This window comes from Girardinichthys multiradiatus, chromosome 3 (assembly GCF_021462225.1).
Source record: "Girardinichthys multiradiatus isolate DD_20200921_A chromosome 3, DD_fGirMul_XY1, whole genome shotgun sequence".
NCBI classification, from domain to species: domain Eukaryota; kingdom Metazoa; phylum Chordata; class Actinopteri; order Cyprinodontiformes; family Goodeidae; genus Girardinichthys; species Girardinichthys multiradiatus.
Genome location: NC_061796.1, coordinates 22,984,376 through 23,005,395, shown reverse-complemented (window position 1 = coordinate 23,005,395; position 21,020 = coordinate 22,984,376). Strand labels below are relative to the sequence as shown.

The 21,020-nt window shown below is 41.5% G+C and overlaps 1 long non-coding RNA gene across 1 annotated transcript in view; it reads right to left on the bottom strand.

Moving 5' to 3' along the window:
- Nucleotides 1-1,956: 1,956 nt before the first annotated feature.
- Nucleotides 1,957-21,020, bottom strand: part of LOC124866130 — a 58,683-nt gene continuing 39,619 nt past the window's right edge. Inside the window, exons 3-4 of the long non-coding RNA XR_007037734.1 lie at nucleotides 4,057-4,190; nucleotides 1,957-2,299 (exon numbers count right to left, since the gene is read on the bottom strand). This is a non-coding gene — a long non-coding RNA (uncharacterized LOC124866130). The remainder of the gene's footprint in view (nucleotides 2,300-4,056; nucleotides 4,191-21,020) is intronic.

Here is a 21,020-nt window from a genome sequence, read left to right as displayed (position 1 = left end):
CTTTGCTATGACACTCAGAACTGAGTTCAGGTTCAGCTGATTTCCACTGATCCTCCTTGGGGTGTTTCTGCAACTTGACTGGAGTCCACCTGTGAGAAATTCAGTTGACTGAACATCATCTGGAATGGATCATACTTGTCTAAATAAGCTGACAGAGCAAATCAGAGCAGAACCAACCTGAAAGAGTCAAAGACATTGTCTGTAGAGCTCAAAGAGCCGACTATGTCAACCCACAAGTCTGTAAAAGGACACTTAAATATTTCTGCAGCCTTGACGGTTTCAAAAAGCTCTGGGGTCTGCAGAATTCTGAAATAGAAGAAGTTTGGAACCATATGGACCATCTCTAGATTTGGTCAGTTGACCAAACGTAGTAATCAGGGAAGAAGGCCTCTGGTCATAGACATGACCACAAACCTAATGGTCACTAAAATGGATGTCCAGTTTTTTTCTTATGAAAGCCATCTTTTTCAATTATGCCAAAATGCTGCTTAAAGATAGTCAGAGGAGGATAATCAAAATTCCCCTGTTTAATGAAATCAGAACACGACGTTATGGTCTAAACTCCAATGATCATGAAAAACAGGCACTGCTCATCACCTAACTAACATCAATCCCACTGTGATGCATAATGGTGGCAGCATTATACTGTGGGGATATTTTGTTCCATGACAGGATCTGGACAAAGAATCTACATTGTGAGATTACAGCAACTAGGTATTCAGAGAGAAATTCCTAAGAAAAACTGGTGGCAGAGTTTCTCTGGACTGAGGAAACAATTCTTCTTCCAGCTTAACAAGGGCCTGAAGCCCACAGTTAAGATAACAAAGGAGTAGCTTAAGAAGCAGTCTGTGAACATCCTCTCAACATCCAGTACCCAAGGAGACATAAGGCAGGGATTTCTGCCAAAGCTGCTTCAACAAGATTAACCTGTGGCAATGAAAAAAAAATCAAATCTTTCCAAATATTTTTTTTGTCCTGTCTTTATGACATTCTGCATAGAAAATAAATACTCCAATCGATTTAAGAAGAATTCTGTAACATAAAATGTGGAAAACATGAATGGATGAGAATACTTGATGGTATCAGACAGACAGTCAGACAGCTTACAAAATCTTAAACCAATTTTTTAGAAGTTAATCCGTCAGACATTTTTGTACATGTGGTCTTCTGAAGAAGGAAGACAATTAATTTCAGTTTAATCTATTTATATGGTTCCAATTCACAACACATGTCGTCTAAAGATGCTTTACAAAAGAAACAGAAACAAAAGAAAAATCAAATCAATTCAATCCTACAGACTCATTCCAAGTCAATTACATACATTCCAGTTTCATCCAGTCATAAAACAGAATAGAAACCTTTATTTTCACTCAGTGGGGAAATTTAGGTTTATAAAAGCAAAAAATAAATATACAAGAGACTATACAATAAGCACAAATGTACAACATCAGAAAAAATACTGTACAGTAATTTAAAATACCATAGTCAGATTAGAAGAAATGTAAAAAATCTACAAAATGTGCATGCAGTCATCAAACAATGTAGTCAAGACCAGTTTATTATTCAAATTGGTAAAAGGGCTTCTATTTAGGGTAACTGAAGAAGATTGCATCGATTTTAACATCTCTCCTCCTGGATGAGCATATAGCAATAGAGGAATGTTGATTGCCTTGTGTGAAAATAAATGTTTAATGAGCAAACAATCATCCAGTCATAGCAGAAATGTTAGAAGCAAACTCAGACACACCCAGAACACTATGCATTGATTATAGCAGACTGAGGGATACATTTTTATTCCAGCCTTGCTGTTTCAGCCTTGCTCTCTTGCAGATCAGTCATATATTCCAGCAGGAAATGGCTGGGAGGAACCCTGGTGTTGTGAAGAAGCCGTTACTGACATCTCAGCGGCCTGATTCACAACACCAGCTGACCCTCCCCACCCACCCAAGCAAGCACTCACCACGTTGCTGTGAGACGGTGCAATGGCAGCATGAAGAGAGCTTATCTTCATAATTCAGAGAAGAAACCTGCAGAACCATGTGTTTCGCTGTGTTTCTGACACCAAAGATCTGTAACATTAGAAGCCAGATTCCCTCTGCAGCATAGTTTTTTCTAGGATTAATTTTATACATATAACTGCAGTAGTAGCTGGGGTGGGAACATCAACAAATACTGGGATAACTTTGCATTTCATTCTCAGTCCCTCCACTAGGGGGCAGTTTTCATACAGCAGCTCTGCTTTCACATTTTAAAGGCTGATGATCTGATGTGAAACAGGTCCCACACTCCTTGATTTAACCTAAAGAAAAGAGAAAAAATGCAGAATCTATTCAAACAGTAATAGAATCGTGTGAAGATGTCATTTTAAATCTTAGAGAGTTTGAAAATCATTTTAAACTCTGTGACCTCAGTCCTGCAGCAGTCAATCTTTTACAAAACTCCCCCTAAAAAAACCTGCAGAGCTCCTCTGTGAAACAAAAGGCCCAGTTCTTAAATGTAGCAGCGCCCTATTTGCTTGCCTATTTATAAAGTGCTTTGGAATTGAGGCCATGGTTATGATGAAGCTGAGAATAACTTTGGTCTCACAGCAGCAAGCCCTAATCCACCTTAAAGCAGCCCCGCTGAGTGTGAAAACTGAAATTATGTTTGGGAAAAGTAAGTTGGCAGCAAAAGAAGATTGAGTATAACTGTAACCCTGCATTCCTTGGTAGCCTAAGATCTGGTTTCTACCCAACAGAATCTGGCAACAGAATCTGCCAACATCCAACATTTGAAATGGTTCAATAATTAGTGATGTTTAAGGTAAAGATGTGAAGAACTACTGGTTTCAATGAGTAATACCCACACACATAGAGGTTGGTTTTATTAGTTTTTGTTATTATTTCTATTATTATTATTGTTACTATACGTAGCAGTAGTAGTACTAGTAGTAATTCATGTGTTTATGTATTTTATTGGTATTGTTAAAAAGCAATAATAATAATAATAATAAACATTTTATTTATTTCAAATAATAATACAAATTCCCAAAAGCTCTGATGAGGTCTTTCTGTGTGGACGTTGCATCTTCTCCAGCATTCATCTACAGTCCAAAACCATTTATGTTATATTCATTGGTCACTAGGCTCTGTGTGTGTGTGTGTGTGTGTGTGTGTGGGTCTGTGTTTTTGTTACACGATAAGCCCCATTTTATGAAAATACACGACTGCTCCTTGGGGGAAAATGCTGTTGTTGGGTTAGGTGTTAGGTTTAGGACTAAGTTGTGAATTAAGTTAAGGTTAGGTTTAGGGTTAGGTATGTACTAGTAATGATTATGTTTAGGTTAAGGGTCAGGGTTAGGCCAAATAACTGAAGCAAAAATGAATGGAAGTCGATAGTCCCCATAAGGATAGAAACAGCCAATCTGTGTGTGTGTGTGTGTGTGTGTGTGTGTGTGTGTGTGTGTGTGCGTGCGCGTGCTCCTTTCTTTGCAGCTGAGTGAGGACCATTGTTTTGTATTTCACCAGCAAAGTTTGATGTAAAGTGAGAAAATTTTTGTGGTCCTCACTTGCCAATTTACTAGGGGTTGGGTTAAGGATTAAGGTGTGAATTGAGTTAAGTTTAGGCTTAGGGTTGTGAATGTACTGGTAATGGTAAGGTTTAGGGGTAGGGCCAGGGTTAGGCCACAGAAAGGGTTGAAAATGAATGGAAATCAATGGAAGTCAATGAGAGTTAATGCAAGGTCCTCACAACATATAGTAAGAGAAGAGTGTGTGTGTGTGGGGGGAGGGTGGGGTTGTGTTGGAGCAGGTCAGAGTATGTGTGTCTTGCCCAGTAACCACAGGAGACAGGGAATAGTTTGTTACTGTATTTGTAACATTTTATTAGAATGATTTATATTGAATTGACTGCATTTGGATCAAACTGCATTGTCCGTAGAACTGAACATGAATTGGACCTGCCTTCCTGCACCTGAATATGACTTTTGTTGGAAACTAGATCTAAATAAGACTGGGTAGAATGAACTGATCTAATCACTGTTAAATATTTAATGAGCCAAAACAGCGAAACTAGTACCGTATTCCATATGAGTTCAAAATGGGATGAACCATAAGCACAACATCAGAATCTCCTCGGTGTCCTCTTTGTCCACCAGCTGGTCACTCCGGGTTTAATTAATCCTTGGGGTCCCTTCATTTAGTTCCCAAACTCTGTTCATTGGAGACAGACAGATACACACACACGTTTCAAGAATGCCATAGAAATATTATGTATCATTGTGATTATTATTAACTTGACCTAACTTATTTTTCAGGATTTTGTTTTTATAATTTGCAACCTTTTATCAGCCCCTTTAACTTATTCAACACTCATGCAACTTGCAACTCATGTTGTGTTTTGTTTTTGGTTAAATTCACCCTAAATTCACAATACCACAAAAATTATGAAACAAAAATCAAACAAACACAGAAACATGTCTATGGAGCAAAAACAGCATGATCACCAGCTTCAGCTGGCATGGAGAAGAACCAGCCATAATGTGTTCCTTTATGGGTCGGTGTGGACTGGAGCAGAGGTGGAGAGTGACTCTTCTTTAGCTTGTTGGTTAGACCTTCACAGTGGGCCACCTCACATAATGAAGTTGACGCTAAGTGTTTCAGAGTGTTTTGTTTGACCATAGGTGGGAGCTGCAGGCTGCTGTACAGCATGAGCAGCTGATTAGAAGTAGTGTGCGCAATGTTCTACAGATCTTGTGCTGAGATTAGGTTTTAGGCTCAGCCATTTCCCACTAACTCCATTAATCACCGGTTTGTCCTTCTCCCTGACCAGTGGTGGACAAGTCAAGCCTTTACTAATTCTTCCAAAAGCTGCTGCGGCACACTAAACATAATATCCGCGCAACTCATTCCTCCTAATCCTTTTTCATTTGGTTCACTGGCCTTTCTGGTCAATCTATTTGCAACAAAGCCCACATGAGGGCTTTTGTGCCAACGGAAAGTTCTTTTATAGTTTCAATTAAATGGCTGGACTGGCCCAGTGGAGACTCCTGGCTGAACGCCAATGTCCTTCAGACAAGGAATGTCATGCTCATAATGAATGGAAACACTTGAGTGAAGGAGAGATAGAAGAGGCGCAGAAGGTGGGGAAAAAACAACCCAACCAACCACTTTGCTCACGGTTTAGCTTTTTTCACAGTTCTTTTTGGGGCTGAAAAATTTGAAGTAACAATCAAAGGCAGTTGAAGGGATTATCAGCTGTAGAAGGCACAGTGAGTGTGTGCACGTTTGGGGGAATGGAGATGTAGACAGGCTCAGTTTCTGAAGAAAGTGGATCAGCTGAAATGGTGGAAATGGTCTGAAGCTTTTTTAGCAATGACTTATTTAAAGGATTCTCGTCAAAACATGCTGGGGTTTTAGATTCTTTGTTTCCAGCTATTTTTCCAGCTGCCAAGGTCTCTACTGTATGTTGGGTAGTTACTGTCAATCTTTACTTTACTACTTCTGTATCCATGTTTCTCCACAACTTCCAAATTTTGGCGTTATCTTTAATGGCTTATATTTTAATACAGTGATCGGCTATAGAACATTTCCATGACTGTAGATGCAGTCGAAGCAAAAGCTGAACACACACCAGGATTTAATGGGAGCTCCCAGCAGTCTGATTTGTCCTTTTTGGCTCAATCTTCTTTTTGACATAGTTTCAGTTTTAGGTCTGTTCTTGGACAGCTCCCACTAGAACGTTTCAATAAAACTGAGGTTTGGACTTTGACTGAACCGTTGCAGCATCTTGTTTCTTTTCTTTTTCAGCTCCTCTGGTGTAGATTAGTTGCTGTGTTTGGGATCATTGTCCAGTTGATAACTGAAGCTTCAGCTGACAAACATATGGCCTCATATTTGCCTGCTCAATATCTACTGAGGTCAACTAAGTTCCGGGGTCCAGTGGCTGCAGAACAGGTCCAAACCATCTCCCCTCCACCGCCATGTTTGACAGTTAGTATGAGGTGTTTGCCCCGATATGCCATGTTTGATGTTATGTTAAACATGTCACTTTGACATATTGGATTTTGTTGTTTGGTCTCCTCTGATCAAAGGACAGTGTTAGCCGTCTGGTGGTTCATTCAGATGCAGCTTTGTAAACCTAAGTCATGCAAGACATACTGGTTGCTGTTTTCCTCACTGTCCTGTCATAAGCCTAACATGTACAGTAGCAGGCTAAGTGAGAGGTTTCAGAACGAGCTCTTTGGCTTTTGCTATTTGTTTAAATTTTCCGTCTGACCTTGCGTTCACTTTGCTGAGATGAGCACTCCTGGGAAGATTGGCAGCTGCCTAAAAACTTTCCACTGTGGAATAATCTCTGTAGAATGATAGACTATAAATAGTTTGGTTGTTGTGGAGTATGAACAGGCTTAACAACCTTTCTAAGAAGCAAGTACTTAGTTTTAGGCTCATCCAAAATGGTGGCAGGGTGCTTCCCCAGCTGCCATCCTTGTTTGAAGCCTTAAATGTATATACCGACACATTTGGTTGAAGAAAATGTCCGGTTGCACCTGAATGCACAACATAATGCGACAGCGTCCCCCATGCAGTTTGTCAGGTATGTCTCATTTGAACACAGACAGTGCACAGAGTGAGAGCAACACACAGCAGCAGGTGTAATGAAAGGATTGAATTTGGTTCCTATGAAGAGATGTAAATGGCAAGGAAAGGAAAGGGCCCATACAGCTGTAATTCCTGTTTCCCGAATGTACAAATCGCTCCGAGTAATATTCCTACCACTGCTTTCCTTGCATACAAACAACATTAGTTCCAGTATCTGTCATATATGTAAAACTCTTTCATTCATTAAAATATTGTGCTGATATCATTTTACATTTTTATGCTCAAATGTTCTACTTCCACCCAAGATGTGACGACACTGTTAAAGAAAAACTCTATGAAGAAAAAGCAAAAAAATCAAAAATGTATGTACACTAAATTCCTATTCATTCTTATGAGTAAATTATAGCCATCATCAATAAAATAATTCAAAGAAAAGTTTCCCTTAAATCTTAAAGAAATCAGGAAGAAAGGGGGGCAATCAGCAAATCAGAAAAACAGCTGGAAGAGACAAAATAGAAGAGAGAGCAGATCCCGGACATGTTAGGAAGAACAAGCCACACAGTCTTACTGACAGTATGGAAGACAAAGGTGACCAGACACATGAAGATGTGGAAGAAGATGGAAGAGTAAGAGCATCACACAGACATGAACAGGGAACATTCAGGTGTTCAAATGGAAATAAAAGCAGACAAACTGACCTTAGAAGTTTGCTGCAGTTCTCACTGTTGAGACTTAAAGGTGAGACACACTTTGCTTCATTTAGGGGCTTTCCAGTCTAATACTTATTGATATATCTGTGATTGACTTTTATTATATAAACATATCTTTTTTTTTATTTGCTGGCATCCCACAAAACATCCAGCAAGCAATAATAGTTTAGCAAGAGATTTCTGCTGTCCTAGTTCATTATTCCACTGTGGTCAAAGTGCTGCAGATCTAATTCTGATTCTCATTCTGATGCCTTTCTTCTGATCACAGTTCAATATTAGTGAGTCCATGCTGACCAATATGCTGTGACTAGTACACTATGTGCAGTGGGTGATCTTATTCAATGGGCACCTCCCGTTTGTAGGTGGCTTATTGTTGAAGGCCAAATCACACACTATCTATATATCAAAGTGGAGGATCTAAAGCTGTTAGAAGTCTGTGTAAAGAAGGTTTTCCAACAGTGTCTCAGGATGTTCAACCTGCAGTTACATGTTTATCAGAGAGACAGCCTCAGGGCAGAAACTGTCTCTGTAGCAGCTGAGTTTTGCCATTAGTGCTCAGTAGCGCCACACTGAAGGTAAAAGTGTGTGTCCAGGATGTGTTGGGTCTGCAGAGATGTTAGCTGCTATTTTCCTGACCTTGGACCTGTACAAATTCTTGATGGAGGGATGGCCAGCCCTGATGATCCTCTGGACCTGTCCTGTTTTGTGGATGAGCCAAAATACACAGTGATGGGTGAACACAGGACTAAAGGATGGCAGTGTAGGAGATGACCAGCAGTTCCTGTGGAAGGTTGTACTTCTTGAGTTGCCACAGGGTGTGCAGTCTCTGTTGGACCTTTTTCCAAACAGTGTCTATGTGTGAGAACCACTTCAGGTCTAGAGCAAGGTGGTTCCTTGGAACAGGAAGTGATTCACAGTCGACACAGTGTTGTTGATAATGGTGAGGGGAGGAAGTGTGGAAGGGTTCTCCGAAAGTTCAATATCATCTCTATTGTCTTGAATGGGTTTAGCTACACGTGGTTCTGATCACACCAGTGGACCAGCCGATCCACCTGCTGTCTGTATGCAGACAAATCACTGTCCTGGATCAGACCAATGACAGTGGTGTCATCTGCAAACATCAGGGACTCTCTATTTTTGGAAACTCCTCCCAGAACAAAGATTCTCAGCAGAGCAAGATGCACGTTTACTGACGACTGTTTGTGTAGTATGTACAGAGTCAAACAGAGAATTCTTATTTTCCAAGAGGATGCTTGTTAAAATACAAGAGCAGCTTTCTTAGGCCCAGGTAGTTAACAGAGTTAACAGGGTAGGGGGGTTCTGGTCCACTTAGTCAGCTTCAGTCTTGCTCTTTAAAAATAAAGCCATAAAACAATTTGAAGACACAAAATTCGGGACTTTTGAATTAAACAGCTTGCCAACACTGAAATGTGTAGCACGAATAATGCTTTCTTTATTCGTTTATTGCTGAACAGTGGAGTAATGGGAAGCAGCTGATTATGTGGCCCTATCACCATTACATAACATTGTAGTTTTGGTCATTTGCTGCTGGATTCTTCACACTGACCTTGCTGTTGGAGCTAGAATGGAGCTCTCAGCAGGATGCTGAAATTCCTACGTCTCTGCTTTTAATACAGGACCTTTACTGACCTCAAATTCCTCATAAACATCAATGGCGCTCGTTAAGGGCTCACTGATATCTTTCAGCTTTTCCTGTTTGTCTGCCTCAGAGGTGAAATACCTCCTAAAAACCTTTTTTTTTCTTTTCTCCTAAAGAGGATCCCTCAGGATCTCCTCCAGATGTTCCTGCCATGTTACAGGAGTTTTAATATTCCAGCAGCAGCTCACACTTTTCTTTGTCAGTCATTATTGCTCAGGTGAGCTGCTGCAGGGAGGAGAGGCTGAGCAGTGTGAAACTGTGTGCCAACTTGGGAAGATGAAAACAGCTCCGTTTATCTGGATACAAAATATCATTTTATTATGTTTTATATGGAATATGTAGTAATGTGAATTATTTTGACAGCCCTGGTAGTGTGTCCAGGTTCCGATGCCTCTGCGAGGTGACAGCTGAGGCTCCATCAGGGATATGAACATTGTATTTTCAATATGATGCCTCTTTATTCAAAAAACAAGTCTTTTAAAGCAATTTTGAATCATCGCACCTCCTCTCTCTGTGTAATCATAAAGCTACAATTTTTTTTTACCACTTTAAACTAGTTCAAACAATGTTTTTTTTTTGCGTCTTGTCCGGATTTATTTTTATCCTGCAAAATATTCTACTGCAGCCGTTTTCCAGCAGACCAGTAAAAGAAATGAAGGGGGGGAAACACTACAGAGGTCCGCAAACAGGCCTGCCTGACTGACAGAAATATGTGCTGCCGTTTATGTGGAGACAGAGAGAAATGCTAAGCGATAGGCAGATGGCCAGATTGAATCCAGTATTTTCAGGCCCAGAATAAACGAGTGTCTTATCACAGGAAGTGCAGCTGGCTGGTGAGCCAGGCGAGAGGGAGAGATGATGCCGACAACTGCCTGCCAATCTTACAGCTCTCTGGGTGTCCAAAGCGAGCTTTGCTGGTAGGCAGAACTGAAAAAAGGCAAAATCTAACTCTGGAAATTTTGAAGAAAGCCTGACTGATGTAACATGTTTACTTTGTAGTGACACAACCTGATCGGATTGTCTAAACCCCTTTTTATCTTCAGGCATACCAATTACGATCCTCAAGCTAAAATTACAAATTAACCAGGTGTCAAAATCTTGTGAGAAAAAATGACCATCCAGGGTGGAAATGGCGTCTCGACTGCTTGAATAGGATGCAGCACTACCCCCCACCCCAACCACACACACCCCTTAGACTAAGCAGATACTGAATATAGAAAGACCCAAACTATTATTCCTTCAAAGCAGTTTGTTTTTCTTTGAAAAACAAAATAAGGCCAAAGAACAAATTCCATGTTAAAAATTAAATACAGTTCATTACAACTCTAGAGAAGCTGCAGAGTTCCACACCTCAGGTCTGAGAATCTGTGAGCACAGAAATTTGACCTTTGCTGAAGATTGGTAGGAAGAAATCCATAAGAAGGCCAATTTACAGTTTGCTCCAAACCATGGAGGGTCACAGCAAACATGTGGAAAAAGATGAGGCTATAGCTGAACTTTTTGGCCTACATGCAAAACACAAACTAGCATTGCACATCACCCTGAATACACCATGGTGTCATACATCATGAAGTGGAGATGCTTTGCTTCAGCAGGGATATGGAAGAAGGTCAGAGTTGATGGGAAGATGGATGGAGCTACAGTGCCTTGCGAAAGTACTCGGCCCTCTTGATCTTTTCAACCTCTTCCCACATTTCAGGCTTCAAACATAAAGATATAAAATTCAATTTTTTTGTGAAGAATCAACAAGTGAGACACAATCGTGAACTGGAATGAAATGTATTGCCACTCTTCCATAAAGGCCAGATTTGTGCAGTGTACAACTGATTGTTGTCCTAGGGACAGAGTCTCCCACCTCAGCTGTAGATCTCTGCAGTTCATCCAGAGTGATCATGGGCCTCTTGGCTGCATCTCTGATCAGTCTTCTCCTTGTTCAAGGTCTTGGTAGATTTGCAGTGGTCTGATACTCCTTCTATTTCAATATGATTGCTTGCACAGTGCTCCTTGGGATGTTTAAAGCTTGCGAAATCTTTTTGTATCCAAATCCGGCTTTAAACGTCTCCACAACAGTACCTCGGACCTGCCTGGTGTGTTCCTTGGTCTTCATGATGCTCTCTGTGCTTTGAACAGAACCCTGAGATTATCACAGAGCAGGTGCATTTATACGGAGACTTGATTACACACAGGTGGATTCTATTTATCATCATCAGTCATTTGGGACAACATTGGATCATTCAGAGATCCTCACTGAACTTCTGGAGTGAGTTTGCTGCACTGAAAGTAAAGGAGCCGAATAATATTGCACGCCCCACTTTTCAGTTTTTTATTTGTTAAAACAGTTTGACACATCCAATAAATTTCATTCCACTTCACGATTGTGTCCCACTTTTTGATGATTGTTCACAAACAATTTGAATTTTATATCTTTATGTTTGAAGCCTGAAATGTGGCAAGAGGCTGAAAAGTTCAAGGGGGCAAGGCACTGTAAATCCAGGACAATCCTTCCAGAAAACCCGTTAGATGCTGCAGAAGACTTGAGACTGGGGTGGAGGTTCACCTTCCAGCAGAACACCCACTCTAAACATCCAGCCAGAGATACAATAGATGGTTTAGATCAAAGCATTTTCAGTCCAGACCTAAATCCAAATAGGAATTTCTCACAAGACTTAGACAGTGATGTTTGCATATGCTCTCCATCAAATCTGACTGATCATGATTTTGGCAGAAACGTACCCCAAAAAGACCTGGAGCCAAAGATGGTTCTAAAAAGTAATGGCTTAGGGGGGTCCCACACCACACCACACCACCTTTGCTCTACTTGTGTTAATCTTTCACATAAACTCCTGATAAAATACAGTTTTTAGTTGTAAAGTGACAAAATATTAAAACGTTCATTGGATGTGAATACTTTTGGAAGGCTTTGTGGAGAGCAATATTTATGTGAAGAAATATTTATTGCTACTACTATAGTTAGAGCTTGAGCAACTAAAGGCAACGGGAACATAGTTAAAATGGCTATTAAAAGTTTGAGTTTCCTTGGAGATGAGATCTGCCTTGCCTTTCGTGTATAAGAGAAGACTTTTAGTGCTTAATTAGTTTGTAAAATGTTGCAGGGTGTGCCAGCCCTGAAGCTGGGTCCCCATGGCAGACCAACAACAGCCTGCTCATTAGGAAAAGCCACTGGTCTGTGTCTCCGGCTCTGCATGGGCTGCTAGACTAGTCTCTGTGGCTTAGAGGAACCCACATGTGAAAACTATAGCAACATGTGCAGAACACACACACAAAGAGGAAATATCCAACAAAGTTGAGGAAATCTGCTTAAGTAAGGAGTGGATCCAACAGATGCATGTACAGGTTCTTCTCAAAATATTAGCATATTGTGATAACGTTAATTATTTTCCATAATGTCATGATAAAAATTTAACATTCATATATTTTAGATTCATTGCACACTAACTGAAATATTTCAGGTCTTTTATTGTCTTAATACGGATGATTGTGGCATACAGCTCATGAAAACCCAAAATTCCTATCTCACAAAATTAGCATATTTCATCCGACCAATAAAAGAAAAGTGTTTTTAATACAAAAAACGTCAACCTTCAAATAATCATGTACAGTTATGCACTCAATACTTGGTATTGAGTGCATAACTTGGAAATCCTTTGGCAGAAATGACTGCTTCAATGCGGCGTGGCATGGAGGCAATCAGCCTGTGGCACTGCTGAGGTCTTATGGAGGCCCAGGATGCTTCGATAGCGGCCTTTAGCTCATCCAGAGTGTTGGGTCTTGAGTCTCTCAACGTTCTCTTCACAATATCCCACAGATTCTCTATGGGGTTCAGGTCAGGAGAGTTGGCAGGCCAATTGAGCACAGTGATACCATGGTCAGTAAACCATTTACCAGTGGTTTTGGCACTGTGAGCAGGTGCCAGGTCGTGCTGAAAAATGAAATCTTCATCTCCATAAAGCTTTTCAGCAGATGGAAGCATGAAGTGCTCCAAAATCTCCTGATAGCTAGCTGCATTGACCCTGCCCTTGATAAAACACAGTGGACCAACACCAGCAGCTGACACGGCACCCCAGACCATCACTGACTGTGGGTACTTGACACTGAACTTCTGGCATTTTGGCATTTCCTTCTCCCCAGTCTTCCTCCAGACTCTGGCACCTTGATTTCTGAATGACATGCAGAATTTGCTTTCATCCGAAAAAAGTACTTTGGACCACTGAGCAACAGTCCAGTGCTGCTTCTCTGTAGCCCAGGTCAGGCGCTTCTGCCGCTGTTTCTGGTTCAAAAGTGGCTTGACCTGGGGAATGCGGCACCTGTAGCCCATTTCCTGCACACGCCTGTGCACGGTGGCTCTGGATGTTTCTACTCCAGACTCAGTCCACTGCTTCCGCAGGTCCCCCAAGGTCTGGAATCGGCCCTTCTCCACAATCTTCCTCAGGGTCCGGTCACCTCTTCTCATTGTGCAGCGTTTTCTGCCACACTTTTTCCTTTCCACAGACTTCCCACTGAGGTGCCTTGATACAGCACTCTGGGAACAGCCTATTCGTTCAGAAATTTCTTTCTTTGTCTTACCCTCTTGCTTGAGGGTGTCAATAGTGGCCTTCTGGACAGCAGTCAGGTCGGCGGTCTTACCCATGATTGGGGTTTTGAGTGATGAACCAGGCAGGGAGTTTTAAAGGCCTCAGGAATCTTTTGCAGGTGTTTAGAGTTAACTCTTTGATTCAGATGATTAGGTTCATAGCTCGTTTAGAGACCCTTTTAATGATATGCTAATTTTGTGAGATAGGAATTTGGGGTTTTCATGAGCTGTATGCCACAATCATCCGTATTAAGACAATAAAAGACCTGAAATATTTCAGTTAGTGTGCAATGAATCTAAAATATATGAATGTTAAATTTTCATCATGACATTATGGAAAATAATGAACTTTATCATAATATGCTAATATTTTGAGAAGGACCTGTATGTTTGTCATAACTTGATGTACTGAAGCTTAATGTTCCCTAGTATTCTGCATTAGAAACTGTTAATGCTGCTTCCTGTCTGCTCAACTGTCCATTACATGCCAACAACAGAACAATCTGTCTGTGATTCGCTGAATCTCAGTCAATTAATAGACAGCCCAACTCAGCCTAACATTAAATACCTTGCCTGATCTGATAATAACGAATGCCCCCACAAATATACTGATGCTGGTGTTTTTGTGAACGATCTAAGCAACACATTGTGCCATTGTAGTGGTCCGAAATGGCAAAGTCCCCAAAACCAAAAGAGATTTTAAACATTTTCATGAGCAGGCTTGTTTGCATGATGTGTCTAACTCTGAGTGGAAACAAATCTCCCTTCTTAATGATGCTGAGTTGGCTTGGGATTTTTCATGATGAATTCTTCAAGTGAATCAATAAACAGGCTCCCTTATGTAATACGATAAAGGGACAAAATAATCTGTTTTTTCCCTGTAACTGGAAATCTCCTCAAAGAAGAAGACCCTGGCTGGGCCAAGACACAATATACAAAAATAGAGGCTGACTGGATCATTGTTCGTCAACAAATGTACCTCCCTAATTAAGAAGACTAAATCTGAAATGTATTTATCTGAAACCACCAAACATCTAAATGATCCCAAAAAAGTTGGGATGTTGTGAGATCTGCTGTGTCTTCTAGTGAACTGCCCAAGGTCAAATATTCTGTAAACCTGACTGATAAATGTGCGATGTCAAAATATTGTAATAATAATAAAAAATAAAAATACTGTTTTAAACAACTGTTGTTAGCCGTCCCTCTGTTGATTGTTCTTTTCATTCAAACTGTGTGTATTTCTGAGTGGTGCAGCACGCTAAAAAAGTTTGACTCCAGAAAATTAGTTGGTCCTGAGAATTTGGATCATTGGTTACATATTGTAACCCCAGATTTATAGAAGTATAGGTGCAGCCCTTTAAGGCTATCGCTGTTGGGTTTATCCCTGTTGTGCAGCACAATACTGAAAACCTTTGTCCATGCCCACCTGCTGGTGTACCCCCAGCAGATTTCATTGAGTCAGTGACTTGATTTCACTCCTCCTGGATGTCAGTAGACAGTTGCTTGCATTTACTTTGCAGCAATCCCTCATACTGAGCATGCATGTAGCGACAGTGGAAAGGAAAACTCCCTTTTAACAGGAAGAAACCTCCAGCAGAACCAAGCTCAGTGTGAGCGGCCATCTGCCATGACCGACTGGAGGTTTGAGAGAAGAAAGGACAGAGAGGAGAATAATCTCTGTTTAGGGTGGAGATTACATACCTGCTACTGTCATGGGAGGTTGCCGTGCAAAGGTCCTCTACTGGACACAGCTCTATGCAGAGCTGTGAAGGATGGAATCCCCCTAGCGGAGTGAGCTCTGAGCTTCTATGGAGGATCAAGTCCAGAAGAAATATAAGAATGTGAAATAGCCTCACATAACCAGTGTGAAAGGCGCTGAGCAGACAGCGGCTGTCCTACAAAGTTTGCTCTGTAATGCAAGAACAGACGATGGGTGCGCCGCAGTGTAGCCGTACGCGCCACATGACATGAAAGTATGCACAGGACAGAGAAGATAAGATGTGTCTTCCTCCTCAGAGTTATGAAGAGAGATAGAAGCCATTAAGATAAATCACTCTGGACCTGAATGAGTTGGTGAGCTGCCGTCACCCCATATTCTGACACAGGAAGGAGCAACAGAGAGAGCATATAAATCATTCATTCTCTTGCAGGTGTCAGAGCTAACAGGTCTGCTACCTGTTTTAAATGACAGAAAATTTGAACCCTGGGCTTAAATAGGGCTTTAACCAGTGCTTCTCTAAGCGATCCTGTTCAACGGCCAGACCCAGCAATGCTGGCCTATCTCTTGGTAGCGTCTGATCGCACTCCCGCTTGGTGGAGCACAGCCCCCACCACGGCAGCTGCCACGGGTGGCCTGACAGCAGCTGCTGAAGATTCGGCAACCATGGAGCTCCTGTGTCCTCGTGTACATTAAGAATTATTAAAAGCTGTTCCTACTGCACCTGATCCAGGAGCCGAGGGATCAGCAGGACAGCAGGGAAAGCATAAAGGGACTGTGAGCAAAGGTTGATGGTAAACCACAGCTGACACCATGCATTGTTCTATGTCACGAACAGATCCACTGCTGCTCCAATGTTGAGAGATCAGGTTGGCATGGAGGCTCCAGTCTCCGTGTCGGGGACCCCCGTGGACGTGATGTTCACACCTCTGTTCAGGTCCCTGGGGATGTAAACTGCTCTGATGAACAGCAGGTTCATGCGAGTCCAGCATAGCAGTTGTCTGACAATGTTAACAGCTGAGATGAGAGAATGCTTCCTTGTCGGTTCATATAAGCTGCTGCAACTGGATGTCTGTTTGAATCAGATGTCAGGCAGCATGCTAACAAGCGTGCCACTTCTGGAAGTGGGGTAGTTGCTGACATTGGGAGGCCCTGAGCACAGGTTGATGGTGCACCTATCTCTGGTTCATCCGTCCAGAGGAGGGGAGCAGGGTTGCCAACAGCTCCTGCCTTAAAGGCGCATTATCCGATTCCTGCCTAGCATTGAAGACATCTAGTGCTATGTCCAGCGGGTAGTGAGCCGCTATGGGGAATTCCCCTTCAAGCAGAGAGAAGATGGCGAGCCGGCGTTGGTTCTCCTAAAGAGGGAGGCGCCTGCAAGAGAGACAGGTGGGCTACAGGGATAGGGCTGGACCTGCGTGGTCAGGTCCGAGGCATCTCTTGCAGATGGCATGCATATAGCCATGATGTAGCCTGTCTGACATGCCAGACAAAGGCGGATGGTGCTGCTGCTGGTCATTCTTCTTGCTCTTAGCTGACATTGAAGAAAAAATGGGAGTTGATTAGTCGGTCTGGGCGAAATTTATACAGACCGGGGCGAGGCCCACCCAGGTGGGTGTGGACTAAAGTTTTTAGTGCTGCACTGTGTGCGAAAGAGTACACCCAGTAGCATTAGTCTTCAGTCTTATCTCAAAACAATTTATTCTGGCACAAATAGACTGATGAAAAAACATTAAAGAAACACTTCTAAAACACATCAGATCTCAACTGAAAAAACATCCTGGATATCCATACTCTTATTGAATGGGTAATGTGTTAGGAACAACGGGATAAACATCAATTGATGAACATGAAAATGATCAACTCACAGGGCTTCATCCGAAGTGACCGAGAAATTTAAACTGAAATTTTATTACAGCAACTCAAAGTGCTCCTCAGTTTGTAAGGCCCCCTTGTGCTTGTATGAATGCCTGACAATGTCGGGGCATGGATGGATGGATGGTGGCCGGGGGTATTTATTTATTTTCTCTATTACGTTACAGCAGTGAGAAAAAAATTTTGATACTGTCTCTCTTGTTTTTTGCCTTTTTTTGTAAAAAGGGCCTATAGACAACATGTGTTGTGAATTGGCGCTCCAGAAATAAACTACATTAAATTATTTTGGGGCTGCATGGCAACACAGTTGGAAGCACTGTTGCCTTGTAGTAAGAAGGTTGTATGTTCAAATCCCTGCATGAGGTCTTTCTGAATGGAGTTTGCATGTTCTCCCTGTGTATGTGTGGATTCTCTCTGGGTACTCCCGCTTCCTCTCACAGTCCAAAAACATGACTATCTCTAAATTGCCCACAGGTGTGCGCATGGTTGTTTGTCCGAGTGTCTCTGTGGGTCCACGGTGTACCCCAGCTCTATGCCAATGTCCACTAGAGATAGGCCCCAGCTCCCCCCCAACCCTGCTTGGACAAGAGGGTATAGATTATGGATGGATGAGTTATTTTGTTATTGAATGGTGTTTTATGTAGTCACTTATTTAATTGCTGCCATGCACAATATTTCTCTTGTTCTTTTTCTCTTCCAGGATTTGTTTGTGAGCTAAGTCCTGAAAGACTGCTGCATCATCACAGCCACCACTGCCTGGACTTCAGAGGCACCATGTGACACAGTGGCCAGGAACAGGGCGAGGCTGTGGAGCCACTTGTGATTTCATGATGCTGGCTGTTGTTTTGCAGCGTCAGAGAGAGGAAGCAAAGAGACAGGAACTGTATACTGGAAGTTTGACAGGCTTGGTGTACCACAGCCACTCAGATGCAGCTGCCATCCACAACGACAGCTGGGAGGACAGGGCGAGCCGCATGGGAATTCAGGCGTGGATGCAGGGGGCAAGAAGGAGGAAGGAGAGTTGTAGAGGTGGAAAAGGAATGAGGCAAAGAAAAAAAGAAAGACCCAGATGTCTTTTGTTCACATGCACACAAAAAAAGTAAAAGTATAATATCATGCTCTGCAGGGCTCCATCATCCTCCCTTCCTCTCCCATTATTTTTCTCTGTTTGCACAAAAACCAAATTGAGTTGTCATCTGCAGAGCCAGTGCTGCCAAATTACCTGCTCCTATTAAATTATTGCTTTACCCAATTACCTCCAGTGGAAACCCAAAACATGTGTTATTGTTCTTAAAGCTCCTGAGGAGTCATTTCAGTCTGAGGTGACTACCTCAGGCTGCACCTTGGCTTGAGTCACTTCCACACCACATTAAATGATTCCATCAGTAATAAAGTGACCACAAGGAAGGTTCCTCGCATTAATCCTAATGAAAAGTAAAATCAGATTGTGATCCCTTCAATAAAAGGATGAGGAGTTGGTTGTGTTGGTTTGCCATTACTAAAATTAGATCAAAGCATTTATGCAGTTTGTTAAATACTTCAAAGAGAGTGAATGTATTGCAGTCTCAGTTGTACCTGTGTGGAGGCAGGATTATCAGATTAAATCCAAACCCAACTAATGAAACATTCTCAGACAAAAAGGTTTTATCTCCTGGTTTTCATCAGTGAGTTTGTTGTAGAGTTCAAGAGGATTTATTTTTACACAGTAAAAAGAAGAAAACAGAGGTTGTTCCTGAGAGCTGTGCTGTGTGGCTGACAACTTGCTTGTTGTCCTTTTAGCTAACTGTGTAGGATGTCTGCCAAGGTCCTATGGGAAATGCATGTGTGTGCAGGTGTGTGTAAAAGGAGAAAGAGGAAAGAAAGGAAAGTTTAACAATGTGTTGTAATTTGCTGAACAGCTAGACTGACAGGCCAAGGCTTCCTGTGGGCAGCTGACAGCAGATACATGGTAGAGCAGCAGTTTCAGATATTCTGTCGTCGTACTGACACAACTTTATTCACATTTAACCAAACAATAAAAGTCGGTCTTTCTTTACAGCTGATTCTCAGCTATCAGTCAAAGACACTTACTTTGACTGATAGCAGATGTTTTTATTTCACAATCCGAAGGTCTAAAATTCTACCTTTCCATTGTTTTTTCTAAGACATTTTGTATTTCAGTTCCAGAGGACTTGATCAAATGCCAGGACCTTGTGTCCTTTACAACACGGATCTTTGACATGCTATAGCAAAACGTCATGGTCAGTTTGGCCTTAGACAGTAATCTAGGACAAGTACTGCAGAACCATTACTCTGTCATTGTTATGGCATCTCTGGTTGGGGTAAACTGTTTACCGGTATAGATTGATGTGTGTTTTAAGTTCACATTGTCATGTGAACATTGCCCAGAACAACCCAACAGCCAAGGTGTCTATTGTGGTCATACAGCTTTAAACTATTATGTGTGACACCACAACATTGCAGGACATGAAACAGTTTTGACGGGAGGTTTCTAAAAAAGATCAGAAAAATACAATAGAACATTCAGACATTTTATTGTCTTTATCAGTGCAGAACCAATAAGTGGCAGAGAACTCCATTTTGATAAAAAAAAAAACTCCCTTTCCTGTACAGCGAAACAATAGACATGATACTAATCACTGGAAGCCATTAGTATCCTTAGATTCGGTTCAACAAGCAACAGGAGCAGCAGTTTCCTAAAAGTGTAAGAAATTTTCCTTTTATTGTTTTTATTGTGTTAGTATTGCTTACTGCTTTTATTATTATGGTTTTATTTCAATGTATTTTTAATCACCTGTGCAGTACTTTTGTTGCCTTATGGTATGTTAATGTGCTTCGTAAATAAAGTTTTGATTGATTGATTTTGTAAGAAATGATGTAGTCCATTCAAAGGTATTTGTAGGAGCCTAAGATTTTCTTCCGTTTCTGGTTATTCTGCGTCATAATTTCTTTGGTGATCACCTAGAGACAGCAGGGTAGGTTGGAACACAGTCTGACTTATTTCTGGTGAGTTTTTATCAGCTTCAGTCTGTTAAAACAGTTTTAAGACACCAAATTACTTCTTGATATAACACGATTTTTTAAATGCTGATATCATCAGGCTCAACCACTGGGGTGGGTTTGGTGGTTGTTTTGCTTCTTTTGCATTTCACACCATTGAAGTTTTGGTTGGCCGTTTTGTATCCGACCTTTTGCGGGAGGAAACTTGCTATCTACTGATTGATGTTTGTACCAAATGTGTTCATTTATACCCACCAGCGGGACAGAGCTGTAATAGGGTAATCAGCAAGTTTCTAATAATTTAACAGTGGTGGGAGATGAGCAATGCACATCTAAGTTTTCTTTTGAACACTTCCTTTGTTCTGGTCTATTTTCAAACATAACTGCTGCTGAAAAAATTGTGAAGCGGTTTTTCCCAGCCTGACAGAGGACAACAGGATTGCAGCACTGCACAGATGAATGGATGAAATAATCTGAATAATGTTTATTCCATGACATTTGCTTTTGCTTGTGTAAGAAGCCTAGCTATCTAAGTGCTAGCAGACTAGCTGCTCATCTAATGATGTGTTCTGAGTTGTGTTTTTAAGGTTAAGATAAACTTTATTTAAACGGTGGGTTTTAAACATAGATCAGCCATAACACGCCATCAATGCTTTATGCATTTTAAATCATTTTATTAATGGTATTTTAAAGGTACATGTGTGACTTAAAGGGAGTGGTAGCAAGCTAATTTTCCTGTGTTAGCTGAAACTGCTAACAGTTACCGCCAGTCAAGTTAGGGGTAACACGTGACTCGCCGCCATCTTATGAGTCCATAAGCTTTGTTGTCACCTGGTGAGGGCCAGTTAAAGATCATGTATACAGAAAGGTTGTTAGTTTCCAATCTAGG